General features: G+C 30.6%; 2 non-coding genes across 2 annotated transcripts; both read left to right on the top strand.

The window, feature by feature from the left end:
- Positions 1 to 2,736: 2,736 nt before the first annotated feature.
- LOC149986685 (small nucleolar RNA U3) lies at positions 2,737 to 2,966 on the top strand. The gene has a single exon (XR_016499929.1). It is a non-coding gene; the product is annotated as a small nucleolar RNA U3 (small nucleolar RNA).
- Positions 2,967 to 3,105: 139 nt separating this feature from the next.
- On the top strand, positions 3,106 to 3,187 carry TRNAS-GCU (transfer RNA serine (anticodon GCU)). Its single transcript has one exon. It is a non-coding gene; the product is annotated as a tRNA-Ser (tRNA).
- The last annotated feature ends 12,946 nt before the right edge of the window (positions 3,188 to 16,133 follow it).

Raw genomic sequence — 16,133 nt, 5'->3', positions numbered from 1 at the left:
TGGATTGGACATTTCTTACCTACATTAGACACTTTTGCTCTCTTGTCTCGATCTGAAGGTGACTTATTGAGAATGTTTGGTTATTAAGTAAGTTAGATATTTCCAATATGCCTTAGACCTCTTGACCTAAATTTGACTATAACTTAGATTTTCTATATTTTAATCAATTACTAAGATAATTTAATCAATTATTAGTTTTTTATTATATATCAAGTAAAAATCTAACAAACTAAATATATAGTATTTGAATATAATTATTTTTTTATTTTTTTATTTTTTTATTGTTGTTGTTGTTGGTATTATTGTTATTATTATTATTTTCTGTTCTTGATAACAATATAATAGAACATGTTTGATTGCACATTTTAAAAACCTATCACCTCTTTAAATACATGAAAATTCACCAATTCAATCTTAGGTTTGTATTTAAGATGCAAAAACCTCTTTTATCTCTTATTGCATATTTCTCCACAATCTTATTCAATTGTATAAATGCATAATGTTCTAAAATCAACATATTATTGCAACAAAGTAGAAAATGCACACACAAAGAATACATACAATCAATAGAGAAGACAAACAATGTAAGTCATTCACTTCAAAGTTGAAACTCCATCTATTAGAGAGCACAAACAAGAACTTAATTTTACTAGAGAGTATACAAATTGTTGGCATAGTGATGTCTATATGAAGTATAAACAAGATCCTAAAAAAAATGTATTGCTAATCCTAGTGCCTTAACTAAAGAAGCTTTAAATTTGATTCAGACCACCTAAAATCCCACTCCAAATTATAAACTCTCTATGAGTGTTGATAAAAATTAGTAGGCAATGCCTACTAAATCAACTACTTTTAGAGTTATAAATATAAGACACATATCAATACATATGTGTTTTTATTTATAAAAATTAAAAACTACCTTAGAATCCATAGCAAAAACTATAAGTTAAATAACTACCTAACATTTTCATACTACCTACCAACTACAAAAGAAATTGAAAATTAACTTTTACACCAATTACTTGTTCTTTAGCAAAATAGCCTTATCTTTTATCTTTTAGATGCAAGAAATAAAAATCTAGACTCTCTTCATCTTGTAACATCCAATATGTCTTTGAAACTTATATGGACTTGATAACATTAGAACTTAAGACTTTCTCTAGTTTTACCTGTTATCATCTTCAACTTCATCATTGGTTGTAGTTTTTAGTAGAAGATAACTTATGATGATATTATCAAGAATTATCATTTTAGTAACAACTAATTCATTTGAATAGTCAAAAGATTCTAAATGTCCACTAAAATTTAGCATCAAAACTAGCAAATTTGGTCCTCTATCTATGAACAACATCCTTGGCAATGAGTTGGTCTTCAAATGTTGAAGAGCAAATCTAACAATGACAAGAGCAATTCTTATTGGTGCCATGTTCAATATCAAGAATTCTAGATAAAAAAACCATCTCAAAAACTTTCAAAGTTTCAATCTTTCCCAGATTTGCAATATCATTCAGCATGTGCCAAAGAAGAAGCCAATTAAACTGCTTGCAATAGTGTGCCTTCAAGTTGCAAATGACAATGACATTACAAGATGGCATCTTTGAAGTTGTGTATGGAGGAAGATAGAAAAATGTTTTTAATTTTGCAACAGAATATCATTACAAATGTTGTTCAGCAAATCGTTAGCACTGCAATCGCCCACAACAACAATATTTTGGGGTTTACATAATAAGTATACATATGAACATACATAACTGTTGAAAAGAGCAAAGAACAAAAACCAAACCAGAAAAGAAAAAAAGAAAAAAAGAAAAAAAAAAGGAAAGGATAAAAACCAGCAAATTGAACACAGGACATGGTTCGAAGGAAAGGAGCAGAACAAGGGCAGGGACAATACGTGGGATTTTGAATGGCAGGTGGATTGAAGGCTGAGAATGTTTTGGTGAAGGTCGCGGTGGATTTTCCACGCTCAGCACTCTTTGAAGTGGAGTTGGTTCTTGAAGCGTAGCGCGTCGTTGCTCAAATCCCACGCCGAGGCGTTTGCGCTCACAAGTTTGGTTGAAGTCGGTTGCATGTTTGGATTGCTTGGGTGAAGCATGGCTGCCAGAATCGGAGCTGATGGTGTTGTGGGCTTGTGTGCGAGATGCCGCAGGAGTTGGGCTTTGACGCGGGCAATCGACTGTTGAGGAGTCGGAACGGGGCGGCTACAATTGCGATGGGGGAGTATCCACAAGAGCGGTCCCATGCGTGGAAAAGCCGAGATGTAGTGCAGGGCACCCACAACGCCAGCAGCGGAGCAAGTGCGGATGGGTTGGAGCAGAGGGGGTGGTGCGCAATGTGGAGCCAGGAAGGTTGGAGGTGTATAGATTGCGCGGTTGCAATTGTTCGTTTGCACGTGGGAAGGGTGGGGATGTTGCGAAGAGGAGGAAGCGCGTGAAATGGGGCAGGGGTTGGCGGAGGGTGGGGCGTTGGCCGTGGAGCCTTGGGTGGGGAGGAGCGGAAGCGGGAGGGAGTGTGGGCGAGTGGTGGAGTCGGAGCGGTGGCAACGCAGTGAGCGTGAGAGTGAGAGTGAGAGGGATGGGCGAGGCGAGGGAAGCGTGGGGCAGAAGGGGAGGGGGTGGGAGGGAGGGAGGGAGAGAGCAGTGGTGGTGGTTGGAAAGGGCGGGGGGAGTTGCACCATCGCGGTTGCGGGTGGAGGGGAAGGCGGGTATATGGGGGTGGGGGTGGGGAGGGGCTGGCACGACTATACTTGAACAGGATCTGTTCTATAGTGCGTACATCTGATCTGTGTTCTCCAACACAGACAAGACCTTCAACCCGGACGATGATTCAGGGCTCTCCGGCCTGAGCGCGATTGCCGCGGCTGGTGCCAGTGGCCCCCTTGCGGGGGCCGGAGCCAGCCTGCCAGATGAACGTCCCGCCTCCTCATTCCTGGGGGCGGTGATGGACGGAGAGCGTTCTGACGGGCACCGACTGTGACTCCGCGAGGAGTTTAGTTTTGTTTTCTTGTTGTTGTTGATGTTGTTCTTTCTGGCGCCGGTTTTGTGCGGCTGCCCGGTTGGTTGGAAGATGCGCGCGTGGCGAGCCCCCTGGCTTGGCATGTGCGTAGTCGCTTTGGCCGAGTGGTTAAGGCGTGTGCCTGCTAAGTACATGGGGTTTCCCCGCAAGAGTTCGAATCTCTTAGGCGACGGTTACATCAGAGAATTCATCGCAGCGACTGTGCCTTCCCCTTTTGCGCCGTTGTCCCTGTCCTCGACCCACCCGCTGCCTGAACTTCACCTGTTTTTTCCTCTCCCCCCTTCCCTTCTTATTAGTTTCTGTATGCTGTGCTGTTTCTGTGCCCCCACCCCATTGCCATCCCCGCCACCTTATGCTGCAATCCCCCACCACTCACCCTCTCATTTGTTTTCCCATCCATCAAGTCATGCACTTACTTACTTACTTACTTGGTTGTTTGTGAAGTCTCATCAATTGTTATGGATCAACAACCTCTTTTTTCTTCTTTCTTCTTGCATGCATGCTTGGATTTGATGATGGATCACAAAAATGTAGCATGTGTAAGAAACATACTAAATTGACAACCACATCATAAGATTATTAGCAAATTGCATGAATCCAATTCAATCCATGTTATCTATCTATCCATCTATCTACATACTTGTATGCACTTACATATTCCTCCAAAATTGCACCCACACTCAATCAAACAATGATACATAGCATGCACTAGCATTAATTACATTTTGTTGTAAACTGGTTCAATCATGGCCATTGAATCCTCTAGAAATTATCAATATCAACACCATTGGTGGCTCAAATGGACAATTTGATTCTAAAGCCTTTCAATGCTTTAGATTGCATACAATATAATTATCTAGGATTTCATAAAAACACATCATTGATCAAATGGTACATAATTGCTAAAGCATTTCCAAGTCTATAATCCACAATAGTACATTCGAAATAGCTATATTTCCTCCAAAATACAATCTTTTGTTTTTTTCTTCTATTAAGTACATGTTTGGTTATCATATCTTTTAAATCTAATACAAGTTAATATTAAGGATAAGTGCTTTATTTATTATTTAGATGAAATTTGTATCCTCTTTAAAAATATGGATGAATAAAATTTATGTATATATATATATATATATATATATATATATATACATATAAATATTTTTGTTTTGTTAGGATTAAAAGATCTAAGTTTAAATGCTTGGATGGAAAATCTAATATGTTATATTTATCACAAATATGTTTTAGTCTTTATATTTGTAAATGATGGTTTATAAGTGGATACTAGAAGAACACATTCTATTTATAGATTATAAAACTCTAATTTCCATGTAGGATGCTTTATCCTATTTGAAGTTTGTAAATTATTGGCAAATATACATTGAAAACTTCACTCAACTTGCTATTTTACTTGCATAAGTAACTTCCAACAACAAATAAGAATAGAGTATAAATATAGAGGTAGTTTTTTAAGAATTGAAAGTAGTTTTGTCTTTAGCTTGTACTTTATATTGTTTGATTTTTTTTCAAGTTGTGTTTTTACAAAAACTTTGTATGAGAGGCAATTTTATCACAATTAGATATACTTTTTAGACTTCATCATCTTGCTTTTTATGAGAAAAAAAGAAAAAGAATAAAATCAATAATTAAGATTAAATATAAGATTTTCAATAAAGAATTTTTTGCTATTTTTTCTTTATTTATAAAATAAATTAATATCTAAAATTTTATTTTTATTTTCTTAAATGTTTTACAAATTATATAAATCTTAAGTATTTCATGTCAACACATGTCTTAAATTATTAGAAAGCCTATTAAAACATGTTTTATTTTTTAGTTTTTACAAAAATCAAAATTGCTTATTGAATTTGATGTATAGATGTTCCTATCTTCTAATAAAAAAACAAAGTGCTTGATATAATCAACTACAAATTGTCTTTTTAAATCAAAGCAACATTGTTGAATCTTTAAGTCAATGATTCTAAACAATACTACTATTCTTCATGAAGTTTATATCGTTAAGTTCTTATGATTTTATATTTGTGATAGTAGATCATTTTGCCAAGATGGCACATTTTGTACCATATACAAAATCTATTACATGTGAAGAAATAATTAAGCTTTTTCTTGACAATAGCTATCAATATCATAGATTGCTCAAGGATATTATATTGGATAGAGAAACTCAATTTGTATCAAGATTTTAAAGAATTCTTTTCAAGATTCTAAAAGTGGACATAAAGCTATCTTTGGTTTTTTTATCCTCAAACCAATGGACAAACAAAGTGCATAAACCAAGTTTTAGAGTAATAGTTGAGATGTGCCATCAACTACCAAGAAGATGATTGGACAACACTTTCATCATTGATAGAGTTAACATATAATAGTAAGATTCATTCTTTTATGCAATAAACACCTTGCTTTGATAATTATAGTTATCATCCATAACTGAATGCTTTTGACTTTTCAAAAGTTGATAATTTTATGGCAAAAGATTTGGCAAATTATTAATTTGAGCTACATACAATAATGAAGGCATGATTAAAAGAATCTCCAAGATGACCAAAGAAGAATGCAGATGCCTATTCCAAGTACAACTTCAATTCTATGGTGTCAAGGACATGAATCTCAAAGAACCAAAAACTCAATACATTCTTATATAATTAAAAAAAAATAGATATTAACTCAAAACTAATATAATATTGAAACTGGAATTACTATTGTTAAAGATTAGAAAGTCTTAAAACAAGACTTAGGACTAAAAAAGTGTTGATAAGAGTGAAGAAGACTTCACTCCTGCCTCCACATATACAATCTAACTAGAAGCTACATGACAACATTCTATAGGACCTTTGATACATGTCCAATTTACAAGACACGTGTCTTAACTTGCAAGGCAAGTTTTCTATATGTATGCCATATTGTTTGCTTGTATTGCAAGCTATCAATATATGCAATATGTGGCTAATTTATTGGCCAAGTTTCTAACCTATTGTCATGGACATACACATGTAAGCTAATAATTACATGTATAAATAGGTAGAAGTAAGTAAAAATAGGTAAAAGTAAGTTAATTCTATAATATTTATTGTGGAAGCTTCCTAGAAGCTTTATAGACGTTGCTTTGACTTTATAGGTATCTTTAATTGACTTTTTGGATTAAAAACCTAGTTAACAAGTTGGCCATGTGACACACATGTTGTTAGCTTGAAGATCAAGCTTATTATGTGGCCTAAACATAGAAAAACTTGCCTTGTAAGTCAAGGCATGTATCCTACATAGACAACACATATTGGAGGTTTTATAGAACATCTCCACGTAGCCCTTAGTTAGATAGTATATAAAGAGACAAGAGTGAAGTCCTCTTCACTGTTGTCAACTCTTTTCTTGCTTCTAGTCTAGTTTCAAGGGTCTCTAGTTTTCTTATCTTTTGGCAATAGCCATTCTAGTTTCTTTTTTAATATACATATTGAGTTATTTCTATTTTGACATCTTTCTTTGAGAAAAGTCTCACTTATTTATTTGTTTTTATCAAGTGCTTGTCCTTGATACCTATCAATCACATATAGATACGTATAAAGGTGAAATTCTATCTATGAAGCTTCTAAAAAGCTTTTTTATAATATATTATCAAATTAACTTATTTTGACCTATTTATAATATCTATATATTTATTGGAGTAAATATATATATATATATATATATATATATTTGTGACATTACCCTCCTTCTAGAAATGAGTTCTATGAGGAGTAGTGATCACATGTTGAGGAAGTCCAAGATGCAACAAATTATATTTGCCACATATTTTGATCTTTTTTTTCTCCAAAGGTAATTGATAGGTCTTCTCAGCCACTAATAATGTCTTATTTCAAGGCAAAAATACCACTCTATTATTTGAACATTGTTGAAACCTTTGTAACTTTCTTCAAACAAAATATTTACAACACTATTTGGAGTAGGTTTTACTTCCAATAAAATCACCAAACATTGAGAGTCTCTTCCAAGGTTGTGATACCAAACACATTATATCTTGTCATCTATTCAAAAAAAAAAAAAAAAACATGTCATTCTTAAAGGTCTTCATCTTAATTACATTATCTTGGAGGCTATGATAATTACAATGTCTTGTTTGATAAGTTAACAAATGATGGCTCCTAAGTTGAATTTTTCGGTTGCTGGTTCTCTATCTCTTTAGTGCCACAAATATACAAAAATTACAAATAAAGATACAAGGTCAAATGTAATTTTCTTTGAACTACAGTTCTTTTATACTAAAGATTTGATATCCTTTATCTTGATTTTGATAGATGTTGTTGGTGAAAAGTATCAACCTTCTTTGTTGTATTTGCAAGATTTTGGTTGGCTCCCATGTCCATTCTCTAATACCATATCCATGCCAATGAACAAGATATTTTAACCTATGTTCGCACTACCTTGAATCTAAGACTTCTTCAACCTTGTACTCTTGGTTATTATCTACTTTTATAAGAAGAAATGCCATTTGTTGACTTCTTGGTATATCTATTATATTGTATGGCTCAAGAAAAGATACATGCAATATAAAATAGATATTTATAGACCTTGGTAGGTACAATCAATAAACAACTAGATTAATCAATTCATACATAAGAAATGGTCTAAGTGTACAATAATCCAACTAGTTACAAGGGCAAATGGTCTTGATATTATGACAAAGTAATCATACTTTGTTGCCAACATGGAATTGAAGTTGTTCCTTGCAATAATCATCTGTATTAATCTTTTGTCGTTTTTGAACTTCTTTTAGGTATGCCTTTATTGTTGCATGTAGCTTTGACAAATGATTTGCCAAATTTTTGCCACATGATTATCAACTTTTAAAAGTCAAAAGTATCAAGTCATGGATGATAACCAAAATTGATAAAGAAAGATGTTTGTTGAATAGAAGAATGTATTGTGTTATTATAAGCAAATTCTACCAATGATAAAAGAGTTGTCCAATCATCTTGTTGATAATTGATGATATACCTCAAATATTATTCTAAACTTTGATTTACTTGGTTTGTTTGTCTATTAGTTTGAAGATGAAAAACCAAAGATAGTTTTATGACTACCTTTAGAAACTTGAGAAGAATTGTTCAAAATCTTGATATAAATTGTATCTTCCTATCTAATGTAATATTTCCTATCAACCTATAATAACAATAGATGTTTTTACAAAAATACTTAACTTACTTGTCCACCTTTAATAGGTTTTATATATTATACAAAATGTGCCATCTTGATAAAAAAAATCTTTTATTACAAATATATAATCTTACAAATTTGAAACTAGAAGATTTGTGATAAAGTCCATAGAAATAGAAGACCATAATTGTTGTAGAATAGGAAATGGCTCAAGAAGTCTATAAAATTGATGATGAAGAGCTTTTGATCTTAAACAAATGTCACATGATTGAACAAAGTCTTTAATTATCTTTCACCTTTGAAGCCACAAAAAATATTTAGATATTAGTTCCAAACTCTTGTTGTATCTAAAATATTAGGCTCTTAGAGAGTTGTGACAAGCTTAAAAAATGCATAATTGTACTTTGCCTTTTAGAATGTATAATAATTTTTTAAAATAAAATAGATTGTTCTTGAATTCAAACTTAAAAGTATCCCAAGTCTTAGAAGAATTATTCTTAATATCATAAATAAGAAGATCAAAGGACATATTCAATTGAACTTACTTAAAAAATAATTAAATCAAAAATTAATGTTGATTTCATTGTTTAAAGATGGAAATACTTTGGCTTCAAGAAAATTATTCTTTGTTGGTTAAAAGATGCATCTCTTTCTTTAGGAAAAAAATAAGAATTTTTGGAAAGGGCGTCTGACAAACCTTATTGTTTTTCAAATCAGTAAGTAATCTTAAAATCAAATCTTAATAAAAACATGCTTTAATAGGCTTGAAAACAATTCAAAACACATATCAATATGAAGTACTTGAGGTTCTTATAATTTGTATACATGGTGATTGGACATTGTTAGCCAAGTTCTTGTTAATGTATTCATTCAATGCAACAACTTTGTTTTGTGATAGGTTATAGATTGGTCTAAATGGTGGTTGAGTTTATTCTTAAAAATCAATATAACAATATTAAATGATGGTCTAAAATTTTTTTTGCATTCTTTTTTTAAAAAACATCTTAATAATCTTGATATTGATTTAGAATGCCACTTGAAATCTTTTTTCTATCAAAATTAGGTGTGGCATATATAACAAAAAGTTGATCCTTCTTTTATAGCATGCATAAAAATTCTTGCATCTACCAATAAAGATTTAGATATAGTGGAATTATGGATTTTTATTTAGCTAATAAAATCTTGGGCTAAACTATAGAAAAAAATAAAGTTATAAGAAATCCAATCTATTGAAGGATTATAGTTTTTTTAGCCATGATAATCCTAAAATAATTGGATTAAAAGAGAGATTTAATCACATTAAATATTACTAAGCTATTATGACTATTAGTTGCTACATCTAATGGAACAATTTTATGGATGACATCTCTAAAAGACAACAAACAATCACCTATTACTTTTATATGCACAATTTTGGTTTTTTGAATAAATGTATTTCTTGTTTTTGACAAAATCTTTGTCTATAAAACAAGCTAAGGCTCTTGAATCTAATAAGGCTAAGACTTTGTGATTTTTTGATCTTAAAAATATTTCTATGACAAAACAAGGTGAAGGATCTAAGGAGGGGATATGACCTTTATTAGGTGTTGTACAAGATTTCAATTGCCCAATTCTTATTATAATTGAAAAAATTGGTTTTTTGATACATAATTCTCTTTGGCAACCATGCTCCTCATTTTGTGGTTGTGTTGCTTTTTTGGACAATGTTGAGCAATGTACTTAGGTTCTCCATAATATAAGCACAACCTTTTTTGATAGCATTGAGTCTTTTTATGCTCAGTAAGAGGTTTGAAACATACAATGTTATTTTGCATAGATTTTGATCTTAATTATTAAACTTTTATGAATTTAGAAGTTGTTACCATGACTTGACTTATACCCCTTCAATAAAATCTTTGTTTTTGGAATCTTTCAAAGAATTGATTGTTGCATGCAATGACTTAAGCAATAAATTGCTCCAATGAGTGTGAATGTGCTTTTGGTATCATCAATATTAAATCTTTGATATTATCTTTTAATCCATACAAAAATTGATTGATAAGAGCCTTGACATTCTATTTGATGTTGCAAGCAAGGTTTTAAAATTCAACATCATATGTAGAAGTTTAATGTAATTATTGTCATAAAGATAAAAGTTTGATCTCTACTATCTTTTTTAATCATTTTTTTAAATGTGGCCATAATGGCTTTGAAGAATTAATTTAAAACATACAATTGTCATGAATCCTTTTCCATTAAAGGTGCAAACTAAGAAAGAATACTTTCAAAGAGAATTCCATCTATGAATCCAACTTGAATAAATCCATCAAAATATTGAGATATATGTAACTTTAGATAGAGCTTTACTTGTTGTAAAAATCTTCAAAACTTTGATCTTGTTCCATCAAACTTTTCTACCATACTTATTCTTGTTTCCTTCATACTTGTAGTAGCAAGACTTCTTGGATTTAGTTGTGAAATTGATCAACTTGCTTCTTTCAACTGCACAACTTTCTAGCATGGACTTTAAACTTCATTATTAACTTCTTCTATAGGTGTTGGAATACTACCTCCATAATTTGTATTAGAGATACATGCAATTTCTACCTTAAGATTATTAATAAATTCATGAAGATTTGCAATGGTTGCCAATCTATTCTCACTTTTGTTAAGAATAGTATTCATATTTTATTTCATTTTTATTTTTATTTTTTTTATCCACAATTCTAACAAATGTATCAATCAAATTAGAAGAGAATAATCCACAATCCTCTAGTAGTAAATAAAAATTTCTACAAAGAAGGGTAGTCTATTTTCTTTAAGAAAAATAATCATTGTTAAGGAACTAAAATATTAGATTGAAGGTAAGTGGTTCACAACCTTTAAAATATAATAATAGAAGTATGATAGTTTACTCACTTCTAAAAACAAAACAAAACTAATGAGTTGGCATTCTTATTAAACTATCAAGAATGTGAATCTTGAAGAATCAAAAATTTAATTCAATCATGTATAACTTATAAAGAATAGATTTTTAGTCAAAACTAATATAGTATTGAAATTAGAATGGTTATTGCCAAAGATAAAAAGACAAGAAAGTTTTGAAACAAGACTAAGGACTAAAAAGGTATTTAGAAGAATGAAGGAAGCTTCATTCTTGCCTCCATATATACTATCTAACTAGAAGCTACCTGGCGGCATTCTATAAGACTTATAACATGTGTTTAATTTATAAAACATGTGTTTTAACTTGCAAGTCAAGTTTCCTATATTTGTGCCACATTATTAGCTTGTACTATAAGCTATCAATACATGCAACACGTGACTAACTTGTTGGCAAAGTTTCTAACTTATCAATCACCTATACACATGTATAAAAGTGAAATTTTATCTATAAAGCTTTTAAAAAGCTATCCTATAAGATATTATCAAATCAACCTATTTTGACATGTTCATAAAATTCAAATAATTATTAGAGTAAATATGTATGTTGAAGATACATGTTCACAATGAAGTATGGTTACTTTGTCACAATATCAAGATTCATTGCCCTTGTGAAAAGTTGGATTACTATAGTCTTAGACCATGTTTTACTTGTAAACAAATCAATTCTATTACTTATCGATTATATCTACCAAAGTCTATGAAGATGCATCTTGTATTCTATGTGTCACTTCTTGAATCATATAAGACAATGAATATCTTAGAAAGTAGAAAAATGCCACCTCTTCATGCAAAAGTGGACAATAATCAAGAATATGAAGTGGAAGAAGTCTTAGATTCAAGGCAGCATTGAAATAGGTTGAAACATCTTGTTTGTTGGTATAGATATGATATTTGGAATAACATACAAAAGCCTATTACAAATCTTGCAAATACAACAAAGAAGATTGATGCTTTTTATCAACAACATCCTTCAAAATCAAGATAAAAAATAACAAGTCTTTGTTATAAAAGAAACAAAGCTACAAAAAAGATAGCATTCTACTTTCTATCCTTGTTTGTAGTCTTTTTGTATTTGTGACAAAAAAGATGAAAAATCAACAATCAATAGATTCAACTCAGGAACTTATATTTATTGACTTATTGGACAAGACATTGTGATTGTCATAGTCTTCAAGACAACGCATCAAAAATAGAAATCTTCCAGAACAACATATTTTTCCTTGATTTAATGGCAAGACACAATGCATTTAATATCATGACCTTGAAAGAGACTCTTCATGTTTGGTGATGTTATTGGAGGTTGCATTGATTATTGACAATGTTTTGAATGTTTTATTTGAAAGAAGTTACAAAGGCCTCGACAATAATCAAATAACAAGGAGGTCTTTTTGCCTTGATATGAAACACTATTGATGGCTAAAAAGACCAATCAACCACCTCTAAAGAAAACAAAGATTAGGGTATGTAGCAAATACAATTTGTTGCATCTTAGACTTTTTCAACATATGATGAGTACTTCTTATGGAACTTGTTCTTAAAAAAAACAATAATGTCATGGACATAAAAATTTACCTAAATAAGAAGTGTTAGATAAAAGATAAATGTAAGTAGTTTTAATATTATTTTGTGGCAAAGCTTCTAAAAAGCTTTACAGATGCATATTTGGCTTTACACATGTTTAAAGTTGATTGATAGGTGAAAAACTTGGCCAACAAATCAACCATGTGCCACATATGTGGATTACTTATGGTATAAGCTAACAATGTGGCACACATATAAAAAAATTTGCCTTGTAAGTTAAGACTTGTATCTTACAAATTAAACACGTGTTGGAGGTCTTATAGAATGTTGTCATGTAGCTTTCAATTAGATAGAATATATGGAGGCAAGAGTGAAGCCTTCTTCACTCTTGTCAATGCCTTTTTCATCTTTAGCCTTATTTCAAGACTTTCTAGTCTTCTTGTCTTTGGCAATAGCCATTTCAATTTAATATTATACCATCTTTGAGTGATTATCTAGTCTTTTTGAATGACATAAGAGTGTATTGAACTTTTAGTTCTTTGAGATTTATATCCTTGATAGAAGTTTGTTAATTAAAGGTGGTTTTGGTCTAGCAAGCAAAACCACAAGTGAATGAGTGGTGCTTGTTGTAACATAGTATAATATTACGATCAACAATTAAATAGCATTTTTATAATTTAATTTGTAATTTTTGTAGTTTGAGCTTAAAGAATAATTTCTAAATATTAACCTTGGATATTATATTAATTAAAAGAAGATTTTTCAATAAAATTATCTTAATTAAGAATCTATATAATAATAGAAATATAGGCTTTAATTTTATAGTTTAAGTTTTAATTTTGTTATTTTTCTAAAATAAAACTTATTATTAAAAATTTATTAGTTTGTATATAAATCAATCTACAATCTAACAGCTTTAAACCTTAGCTAAATTCTACTTTGAGTTTGTTCAAGAATGAGCAATTATTTTTGAAGGTTATAAAATTATGTTACTTTGTTATGAATGCCAATGTAAAATATTAATTCAATATAGTTTAATTTTTCAAAGTTAATGGATTGTATGTAAAATCTATTTAAAAAAGAATTTTATACTAATTATAATATAAAGTTAAAATATATACAAGAAAACTTCAAATAAAACATAAAAATACAAAGATTCGATAATATATGGTAGATACACAATATTGCATAAGTAATCTATTTTTATTTTTATTTCTTATTTATTTTTAATTTAATAACATTATATTAATATAAAGAAATTTGGATGATTCAATACAATATTATTGTAGACTTATAAAGCTTCTAATTATTTATAACTACTAGCCAATTTCTTTTTAATAATTATTTCTTATTTAATCTTTATTTAAATTAACTTAAATATCTAATTTTTAATTTGGATTGGACATTTCTTACCTACATTAGACACTTTTGCTCTCTTGTCTCGATCTGAAGGTGACTTATTGAGAATGTTTGGTTATTAAGTAAGTTAGATATTTCCAATATGCCTTAGACCTCTTGACCTAAATTTGACTATAACTTAGATTTTCTATATTTTAATCAATTACTAAGATAATTTAATCAATTATTAGTTTTTATTATATATCAAGTAAAAATCTAACAAACTAAATATATAGTATTTGAATATAATTATTTTTTTATTTTTTTATTTTTTTATTGTTGTTGTTGTTGGTATTATTGTTATTATTATTATTTTCTGTTCTTGATAACAATATAATAGAACATGTTTGATTGCACATTTTAAAAACCTATCACCTCTTTAAATACATGAAAATTCACCAATTCAATCTTAGGTTTGTATTTAAGATGCAAAAACCTCTTTTATCTCTTATTGCATATTTCTCCACAATCTTATTCAATTGTATAAATGCATAATGTTCTAAAATCAACATATTATTGCAACAAAGTAGAAAATGCACACACAAAGAATACATACAATCAATAGAGAAGACAAACAATGTAAGTCATTCACTTCAAAGTTGAAACTCCATCTATTAGAGAGCACAAACAAGAACTTAATTTTACTAGAGAGTATACAAATTGTTGGCATAGTGATGTCTATATGAAGTATAAACAAGATCCTAAAAAAATGTATTGCTAATCCTAGTGCCTTAACTAAAGAAGCTTTAAATTTGATTCAGACCACCTAAAATCCCACTCCAAATTATAAACTCTCTATGAGTGTTGATAAAAATTAGTAGGCAATGCCTACTAAATCAACTACTTTTAGAGTTATAAATATAAGACACATATCAATACATATGTGTTTTTATTTATAAAAATTAAAAACTACCTTAGAATCCATAGCAAAAACTATAAGTTAAATAACTACCTAACATTTTCATACTACCTACCAACTACAAAAGAAATTGAAAATTAACTTTTACACCAATTACTTGTTCTTTAGCAAAATAGCCTTATCTTTTATCTTTTAGATGCAAGAAATAAAAATCTAGACTCTCTTCATCTTGTAACATCCAATATGTCTTTGAAACTTATATGGACTTGATAACATTAGAACTTAAGACTTTCTCTAGTTTTACCTGTTATCATCTTCAACTTCATCATTGGTTGTAGTTTTTAGTAGAAGATAACTTATGATGATATTATCAAGAATTATCATTTTAGTAACAACTAATTCATTTGAATAGTCAAAAGATTCTAAATGTCCACTAAAATTTAGCATCAAAACTAGCAAATTTGGTCCTCTATCTATGAACAACATCCTTGGCAATGAGTTGGTCTTCAAATGTTGAAGAGCAAATCTAACAATGACAAGAGCAATTCTTATTGGTGCCATGTTCAATATCAAGAATTCTAGATAAAAAAACCATCTCAAAAACTTTCAAAGTTTCAATCTTTCCCAGATTTGCAATATCATTCAGCATGTGCCAAAGAAGAAGCCAATTAAACTGCTTGCAATAGTGTGCCTTCAAGTTGCAAATGACAATGACATTACAAGATGGCATCTTTGAAGTTGTGTATGGAGGAAGATAGAAAAATGTTTTTAATTTTGCAACAGAATATCATTACAAATGTTGTTCAGCAAATCGTTAGCACTGCAATCGCCCACAACAACAATATTTTGGGGTTTACATAATAAGTATACATATGAACATACATAACTGTTGAAAAGAGCAAAGAACAAAAACCAAACCAGAAAAGAAAAAAAGAAAAAAAGAAAAAAAAAAGGAAAGGATAAAAACCAGCAAATTGAACACAGGACATGGTTCGAAGGAAAGGAGCAGAACAAGGGCAGGGACAATACGTGGGATTTTGAATGGCAGGTGGATTGAAGGCTGAGAATGTTTTGGTGAAGGTCGCGGTGGATTTTCCACGCTCAGCACTCTTTGAAGTGGAGTTGGTTCTTGAAGCGTAGCGCGTCGTTGCTCAAATCCCACGCCGAGGCGTTTGCGCTCACAAGTTTGGTTGAAGTCGGTTGCATGTTTGGATTGCTTGGGTGAAGCATGGCTGCCAGAATCGGA

Source organism: Physcomitrium patens, chromosome 21, assembly GCF_059467195.1.
Source record: "Physcomitrium patens ecotype Gransden chromosome 21, ASM5946719v1, whole genome shotgun sequence".
In the NCBI taxonomy this organism is placed as follows: domain Eukaryota; kingdom Viridiplantae; phylum Streptophyta; class Bryopsida; order Funariales; family Funariaceae; genus Physcomitrium; species Physcomitrium patens.
This window is presented reverse-complemented; position numbering and strand designations above follow the sequence as displayed.